This window comes from Nothoprocta perdicaria, unplaced genomic scaffold (genome assembly GCF_003342845.1).
Source record: "Nothoprocta perdicaria isolate Ctin4 unplaced genomic scaffold, notPer1 scaffold_15, whole genome shotgun sequence".
Taxonomy (NCBI): Eukaryota; Metazoa; Chordata; class Aves; order Tinamiformes; family Tinamidae; genus Nothoprocta; species Nothoprocta perdicaria.
Genome location: NW_020454649.1, coordinates 3,004,630 through 3,013,699, shown reverse-complemented (window position 1 = coordinate 3,013,699; position 9,070 = coordinate 3,004,630). Strand labels below are relative to the sequence as shown.

Here is a 9,070-nt window from a genome sequence, read left to right as displayed (position 1 = left end):
ATAGTACCTGTGGATGCTGAAGGACAATATGCTCCCTGTGATTGGCAAGTCTAGTGTTAAGAATGCTTCTCAGCATCTCATGGAAGGAAAACTTACCTTTTGGCTCCAGGACTCATGATAAGAGATGGCAACGTCAGTTGACAGAAACTACWGAGTAGTCACAGTATAATATTAATTATTATTAATTATTAATATAATATTCAGTACTTGCATTTTATGCATACAAATTAAGCAAGCTTCACAATCTTCCTACGTGCTATATTTTTACATGATTTCATGCATTTTTCTGAGTAGTGAAATAGTGATAGACAGATGAAGGTGTGCATTTTTATTTTGGTACTTTAGATGATATCAAGTACAACCTAGGACTCCCGATTCTCAGAACTGTCCTTTAGTGTACATATTTCAAGAGGAAAGAGTCTTTCTCTGCTCTTCCTGTAGGTTGGGAGTTGAGTTGATGACTGAATTAGTGAAAGGCTTGGAATCCAGAGGAACAAACGAAAATAGTTTTTATGACTTCCTTAAGCTTGAGAAAAGTTTTAAGTCTACCATGCTGACCAGAACCATCAGAATTAGGAAGATTAAAAGCACAGAAAARTAAAACAAACACTCATCTACTGAATTTCTATACCACAAATGTGCATATTTTTGTATTCATCTCTTGGTGCCCATACCCTTGAGATTTTTCTTAACTTTCTTGGCTTTCTTTCAAATACCTATAGGAACTGGAAGATGAAGATTCCCTTCTGCAAACTCATTCATTTCACATGACATTCAAAGTATGACAATAAAGAATTCAGTCTATAATATTGGACCATCCAGTCCATCTCCATCCTAGCACTAAGTTATTACCTACAGTGTATCTTTCAATGTTATTTACAGACTAATCTTAATTTGAGACACTCCTCCAAGTCACTTCTCATTCTAATTATAATCTCCCTATCTACCTGAAATAATCTCAATTTAAAAAAAAAAAAAAAAGGAATGGTTTTTAAAAAAAATAAAATTAAAAAAAAAAAAAAAGAAAAAAAAAAGAAAAACGACTACAAAGAAATCTATCCCTCATCCATTTACCAGGTTTCTCTTTTGTTCTGGAGCCACACGTGTAACCCGGTTAGACCTGTTCTCTTTGAATACTGAGGACTGAGCTGGCCTTATGCAAATGTTCCCAGCCTCGTCTTGGTTGTTGTTGTTGCGTACCCAATCAAAGGAGGAGGAAGTGACCTAAGGAATTCCCCTATTGGCTGCCTGAGTGTTCAGCAAAATGTTTTAAAATTAATATCACATCCATTTATCTTCACTTGTGTGAGTCTTTAGGAGAGATAACCTAGTACCTGTGTTTACCTAACCTACTGTTCTTTAGACAGTCTTCCCATTGCCACAGTTCAGGATTTCCATTCCAGAATCTGCAGCTAAATGAGGTAAGGTGTTTTGGATATTTTCTTTTTAATATATTTCCTTCTAAATTAACACTACTGGAAATAAGAAAGAGAAGTGTCTACTGGACTCATGCCCACCCGGGTGAGCCCCTCCCTTCCCACTTTGGAACAGAAATTAAGCTCATTTGATCCAAAGGCTTTTTAATGTTACAATAAGGACTACTGTTTTTCTGTTTTGAACTTGCATCTTCTGTTTAAATATTCTTGTTGTATTTGTGCTTGATTGGGGCCARATCTGCTGTCTTTACTCACCCAGAATGTCATTGATTTTGAACTAAGCCAGTGACTTCTGTGGGTTTACTCAAAGCCTTCTGAGGATCTTTTTTTTTTTTATTATGCTGCATGTAATAATATTTTGGGTCCTAAATGAGCTACCTTCATCATGGAATGGTCGTTTATTTAGGAAAGCAAGGGACAAGAAAGTGGACATGTTAAGTAATATTGAGAACATTAGTGCTACAGAACAGGGGAACACTTTATAATGACAGTATTTCTGTAGGTTTTAGTGATGAGAATACTGATGGTGATTGTGCTGTTGACAGAAAATCCTAAAGCACGTTCATAACTTTACCTGTTTTTATCTGCAAACCAATCTTCCAGTAGCTCTTGTGGAGAGGCTCTGGGTAAGGGGGTTCTGCCGTTCTCAGCCACTCTAAGTTGAAGCTCTCCTCAGATGCCAACTCGGGCACTGTGTAGGTAAATACAGTGTGAGCAGAGACCTGCTGTGTCTTTGCTTGTTTAATTTGTTTCACTTCCAATGGTAATTTTGTTTGAACAAARCCAGAATTGGCCCCTTAAGGTATAGACACAGCAAGAAACAGATTTTTTACAGTCTGTTTAAATACTAGTAGGAATGAGTGTTGCTCACCCTTTACGTTGACAGGGTAAAAAATGTGCTTGCATTTCACCCCAGGAGGGATTTTAGGTAGATACTCTGAATTTTATTGGTAACATACTTTTGAATTATTTCCTCTAAAAATATTATATATCACCTTTGTATCTACAGTACATCCTGCTGTTCTTTTTTTATGTTGTTTGGAAAATCAAAGCAATTCATAATGATAAAAAGGAACCACGAGGTAAAAGTTTCACTTAATGATTGTATTTTCACCTGTGTTACATGTGACTGTTAAATACATCTATCTTTTACAAGTATTTCCTGTAATTTGTGAAAACTGTAATGGGATAAGAAAAAATGCAGATCCTAGAACTCTTTTAAATTTTGTCTTTATAGCAAATATGCTCGCAGTAATTTAAGCCTCGTCTCTATTTTGCACTGTGTGAAATAGCAGAACTGTGGGTTTATATTTAATATAAAAATGGAAACAAAAAAAAGTAGTTGCAATTAAAACTAGTAAAACTACAGCATTAAGATGTTTCACCAAGAAATAACATCATTATGTTGGTTTAACTCCTGTCCCTTACAAGTTTTTAAACCAGAAAGGATTACTGTGATAATAAAGACCATAAGACTTCCTAGAATTTTTCAGAATTTAATTAGATGGCTCGATGTAGAACTTATCCTCTGGAAACTTTCCATCCTTGTGGGGAAAAAAAAAAAATCCAGAAGTCCAAACATGAGAAACTCACCACCACTTTTTATTAAGTGCCCTAACAGTCATTTTCTGCTCCTCTAAATATTTGGTCTCGGTTTTGGTCAGACTAATCTCACATTCAGCTATTGGACTGTCTTGTCTTTGACTGCTAGTGCGAAGTTTCCCTGGGTAAAAAGAATTCTCTTCCTTGTGTAAGCAGCTGCAAGTAGCCGTGAACAAGTCATGCCTTAACATTCTCCTTGCTAAACGTGCTAGGCTGACTTCCCTAGACTTTTCTTTCTCGTGGAAAAACTTGCCATACAGTGAAAATTTTTAGGAGTTCAGCCTGTTTCACTGTAAGCTTTTCCATCCTTTAATCACTCCGATGGTGCCCTCTAATTTTTCAACATCCTCTGTGAAATTTGAATGCCAGAACTGGACACGGGCTGTAGGAGCAGCAATGCAAAGAGAAAGTCACTGAGAGCCAAGATATTCATGTTTCTGTCCCCAGAGTTCATATCTGCATAATTCAATATACTGGAATTCATATTCAACTGTTTGKTTTTTTTTATTCAGCAAATCGGAGGCTTTTCCAGAGTTGTTGTTCTCTAGGTCCCCTCCTTGTCTCCGTGCATTTGTTCTCCATGAGGAGATGAAGCATTGATTGCTTGCACCCATCTTGCCAAAAAGGCGGCATCACGCTAGATAAACTCTTTCCACTATTTAAAAAAAAAAATTATTTTAATTATTTTAATTATTTTAGCCTTGGCATCCTCTGTAAAGTCTGAATAGCCAGGAAAAAAGTATATTTTTCCCAAGTCGTATTGACACAGATTGCCATATGAAAACAAAGTAATGTTTTGTTTGCTGTAGGGTGACAATAGTTCTTATTATCCCAGTCATGGTGAGATCAGGTAATAGAATGTGGTCTGTTTAACATGGAAAATTATTATTCTCCTGTTACCCGAAAGAATATGCAGCGGTGTTACCACAGTAATTTCATATTTCTTTAGATATTCTCAGGGTATTGAGTTTTTAGTAGTGATGGAAGCAGACAATAGCAGTGTTGGACAAGTTGGATAAAGCCAAAATGAAAACACTTGGCTCCCACTGAACTTTTTTTTTTTTTCCCTTTCATTTCCAGTGATTTTTGTTGTTAACATCAGGATTTGTTCTGTCTGGGAGGTATAAGGTAATAAATTGCAATGGAGAGAGATCAAACCAGAAATGAAAAATCATCCAGAGATGCAGCTGAAGAGAGATTAGAGAAGGAAAAGGAGGATTTCTGTAGGTGCATTATGTGTCCAGACACAGGTGACGGTGTTAGCATGTGGCTCGTCCCACTGCAAATTGCACAGAAAAAAAAAAAAAAAGTAAGGATTAAATTCTACACCTGCTGAAAAAGTGAGAATTTATGTATAATCCTCAGAAAAGTGGATTAATGACTTTATTGCCTGAATAAGCTCATAGGGCTGTCCAGGACCTAGGCCGACTTTCCAGACTAGCTCTCCCCTTCCCTCCTTTGTTCTCCCCTAACACGCTCGGCATAAATCTGCCTAGCTTTGTCTCTCAACCACATTATTCAGCCTTCTCCCAGGCAAACTTTCCCCAAACTGCAATACAGCCTGCGTTGGTTCCGTGCAGTCTGTAGCTGCGTTCTTCCTACTGCTACCTGTTTGCTTAGATCCAATTCCTGCGCAGGGTCTGTGCTCTTTCTGCAGTCATGGATATCACCCTTGCAAGTTGGAGTGGTGACTAGAGAGTCGTACTGAGGCTGGAAAGGGGGTGCTACAGGTCAGAGCCTGCTGGCTTGAATATCCAGGGTCAGGGTGCCTATGGCGGGTTATATAGGTAAATGAATGACCCCTTCTTATTCTGATGGTAACGTTGTAGGATTTCCTGAGAGTTCCTGCAGTGCTCCCTTTCTCATCAGTCTTCCTACTGCTGTGAAGTAGGTTCTTCTACTGAGGGCTAGGTGTTCCTGTGGTGAGCGGCACATGAAAAGAAAAAGGTCACAAACCTAATTGTCAGTTGTCTTTGCTCATGACACACAATGGTAGGATGCGGCATAATCAAACACAAAGGCTTCTCAGTACATGAGGAAAAGAACAAAAATGCTAACTATTTTTGTAGCATGGCTTAYGTTGTATAGTGAAGTAAAATCTTCATCTATTCTAACAGCTCAGCTGCTGTTGTGTTTTAAACAAAAACACATGGAGTTTTATTCCTGGGGGTAAGTGCTTTGTGAGCACTGTGGAAGTGCAGCAATGTGTTCAGCAAAGCCCACCAGCTTCAGCTGCTCAGCTAGCCTAGTGCTCAAGGACTCTTCTTGGCCGCTGATACCTGCTACGCTTTCTCCCTGTCCTCTGCATCCTGCAGCTTGCATCCATTTTGGGCCCTGGTGAACGAGGATCTATTTCACTAAATTATCAAGGGAGGGGTACTTGTAAAATTTGATAAGGGCAAAATATTGCTCAGTAATACTGCTGATAGAAAGGGTAAGCAGAGAAGGATTTACTTGCGCAGTTGGCGTGGTGAAGATTAAGGACTAATTCAGTTTCTACAGCAGTCAGCAGGTGTCTTTCTTAYATGCAAGTTGCTTTGAATTGAGGATGGGGCTTGAGCTAAATCCCTCACTGAATGCCTAAAATGTTTGGGACATTGGCTGGTCACAGGTCCGTAGATGGGCGAGAATGAGTAAACAAGGCGTCATGCAGCCAGTGGAGCAATCTACTGACATTCGGCTTCTGGTGCGTCTCTCGGTGAGGAGGATCCCACAAAGACTCCCTTTGCCAAAGCTGACCTTGCACATGGTTATCATTACTTATTGCTTTGCTGATACTGTGAAATGCGTTTAGCAGAAAAGAGTGTAAGAACTAGCAGAAAAAAATGTCCATCTAAAACTAGGTCTCACTGGTTATAGGCGAGTAAGTCTGGGCAATAAAAGAAGATTACTTTGCAGTAGTGAAAGAAAGTCATTCTACTTCCAGGATCTGCAAATGTGTAAAATAATAATAAAGCCTTTATTATAGGGGAAGGATGTAGACAAAATCACAACTGAGAAATTTGTTCACCACAGAATTCAACGTAGTAAGAAAAGTTTCCAAAGTCCCTAAAAGTCCGTAAAGATTCAGCAGCTATATGTAAAAATATTCTCTATTGCCCAAATTACTGGTGTCATCATCAGAAAAATAGTTTCTGTTTTTTAAAACCACTCTTTCATCTGTCAGGTTACTAATATATATCGCTATATAATTAAYAAACTCACATAAAGCTGCCCGAGATGGTACGGTCAGGAACCAGACTAAGTGCACAATATAATGATTACCCCCAAACTTTCTTAATGATTTTTACTGAAGCATATAATTATTATTACACAATGGCTTAGAAGCTTGCATCTTGATGATGCACTTTCAAAGCATGTTGGTTAAGCGCTGTCTCAGAGGTTGGCATGGCTCGGAAGGGGCTTTACCAGGGAGCCAAATTCTGACGCGCACCAAGGTGCTGCCCTTGTCTCTTCTGCAGCGGAGCCATCCTGCTACGCTGCTCCCATAAAACAGGCTTCACTTGCRGTATTCCTAGGCATCTGCCCCAACAGAGAAAGACCAAAAAAGGTTAGTAGATGACAAGATATCATTGGAGAATTATCAAGGGCAGAATGGATAAAATGAGATGGCTGTGKTTTTTTTTTCCCCGCTTCGTTTAGCAATGTATAGATATCCCTACTCTTTCCAAGACTTTTTTTTTGATGRAGCTACAGTAATTTGTAGGAACAAGTATAAACTTTTCTTCCTCCTTTAAAATCTCAAATGATTAAATGTTTTTGGATGATAGTCAAATTGTAGTCAATTCAGTAAATCTCTCTTAGTCTGGCTGTAGCCACTCCTGATACGCATACATTCACATACACAGAGTACACAAGTGTACAAGCACATGCACATCCCTTATCTCCTGCATGGGCTTTTGTGTTTTGCTTTTTATATAGGAATTCCAACATCAGCCATGTGTTCCTCCAAGTTCCTCTCATTATCTGAGTAACTCTTCCATGTAATCCTTTAAAATGTGAAGCTCGTCACGTCGCAGCATGCTTTGTCGGTAGGTAGAAATGGSGGGTGGTGGTGTCCTGCAGCAGGCAAGGGGCTTCTCCCAGTGGGACTTGTGCCCAGAGCCGTGTCCCTGGCCAGCTGCAGCCCCCATGACGGCAGGCTTTGCCCCAAGCCGTTCCCAGCTTCCTTGCAGGGCTCTGTGCACAGCCTCAGCGCTGGCGTGCCCGGTGTTCCCGTGCCCTGGTGCCGCCGTGAGCGGCAGCCCCGCAGCTCTGCCTTGGCAGTGCCTCTGTGGCAAAGGGATCCCGRGAGCCAAAGGTATTAACGTGATCGTGGTCGCAATGATGGTAAAATTTAAGAGGCTTTGGGGTATTCAGAACCAGGGTATAGGCTTGCTTTGTGTTTCAGTCATAGGAGATTTAATCATTAAAGATAAAAAGAAAGGAAGAAAAAAAACCTTCTTGCAGCTSAAAATGTCTTTTTTTATGAATCTCCTATCTCGCTCTTACTCAGAGCGATATTAAAGTTAGTAATACTCAGAAGGTAATAAATCTTCTTTTGAAGAAAAAACGTTGTTTGAAATAGCCCGGAAATATTCTTGTTGGTTTTGTTGGCAGAACTTGTTCAATCTCCCTTGAGGACTAAATGAGTTATATACCTGCATAGAGGAGCAAAAAACCTCAAAGATAGGGAAGAGAGCTTTGTTTTTTCCTTCTTTCTGATTTCTMCAGCCTCCATCCTAGAGATCGGCACATAAACTTCACCCTCGCTATAAGACCAGGTGCTTTTGTGTCTCAGAAAGATCACTGAAGATATTGGTTTTATCTGTCTTATGATGAGGTTGAGAAGAAGGTCAGATAGTTTGATTAAATAGAAGAGAGAATGGGTTAGAAATAATGGGAGACAGTGGATTAGGGGGAGAAAAAAAAAAGAGAATAGATTAGAAGAAAAAGAAGGAACATTGGAGATTACAAAAAGAGGAGGGATGGGATTGCAAACTTAACATCTTGGGTAGTGTATGACATAGTTAAATGTAGATGGCATAGGCTGCTTTTAGGATTATGGTGGCAAGGGTTTCCAGAAGGTTTCTTGAAATCATGAAGGCAACAGTCCTGGCTGTGAAGATTATAGTATCCTGCACAGCTGCTCTGTGGTGACACTGCTGTCTGTTTGCAGGAATAGTGTAGCTTGGCACTTGAAATCTTCTGTCTTCTGTAAACAATTTTGCATAACTGGCTGAGTCGTGCTCTTGCTACTTGGACAACTTGAATGTAGATTTTTACATGTCAGCTCAGAGGGATGAGGATCCTCCCTCCCTTGTTGCCAGGGAACTTGCTTTCTGAAATTCCTTTCTTGCATTGTGATTTAAAAAAAAAAATAAAAAATGAAAAAAATTGTCACACTTTCACAAARCAGAAATTTTGAATTTCAGCCAGCACTACCTAGGAATTTCTAGCTTATTTTCAGGATCATGTGTAGGTCAAGGGCAGCTCTTTCTTGATTTAATGTTTCAAGTGTAGATTTAATTGTTTGGCTAAGTTAACATTCAGATTTCTATTAGGCATACAATAGCCTTGATGAACCTTGCTTTCAGTCTGAGCAGGTTTCTCTCTCTCTCTTTTTTTTTTTTTTAATAGAAAATTCTTTAACTTATTCCATACCTTTTATTTGTTCTCAAACCCCATGACCATCCTAATTTATCTGCATGTGGTAATCTTTGCTAGAGAAATGTGATGCAATGAAGCTTGAACTGGAAGGTATGAGTTGGACTGGCTTATCCATTGACTTGCTTTATGACATAAGACTTAAGCAAATAATTTCAACTTGATGTCTTAATTTTCCTATTTGTAATAAGGATGCAATGCTAGAGCCTTTCTTTGTTTCTATGTTTTATACTATTTACCGCCTTTAATGTCTATGTGGACTGTCTTCCTTCTCTGCTCTAAGGTGGTAATTTTGGGAGATCTCCCATCACCATAGATGGTTTTATAGTAGATGAGCCCCAGAGCCTTCATTTCCAGAACAGCTTGAAAGTTCTCAACTCACTACC

At 39.2% G+C, this 9,070-nt stretch overlaps 1 protein-coding gene across 1 annotated transcript in view; it reads left to right on the top strand.

Moving 5' to 3' along the window:
• The first annotated feature begins 1,344 nt into the window (after positions 1-1,344).
• EHF (ETS homologous factor) overlaps positions 1,345-9,070 on the top strand; it is a 29,548-nt gene continuing 21,822 nt past the window's right edge. Inside the window, exon 1 of the mRNA XM_026034720.1 lies at positions 1,345-1,421. The gene's annotated coding sequence lies outside the window, so the exon portion shown is untranslated. The remainder of the gene's footprint in view (positions 1,422-9,070) is intronic.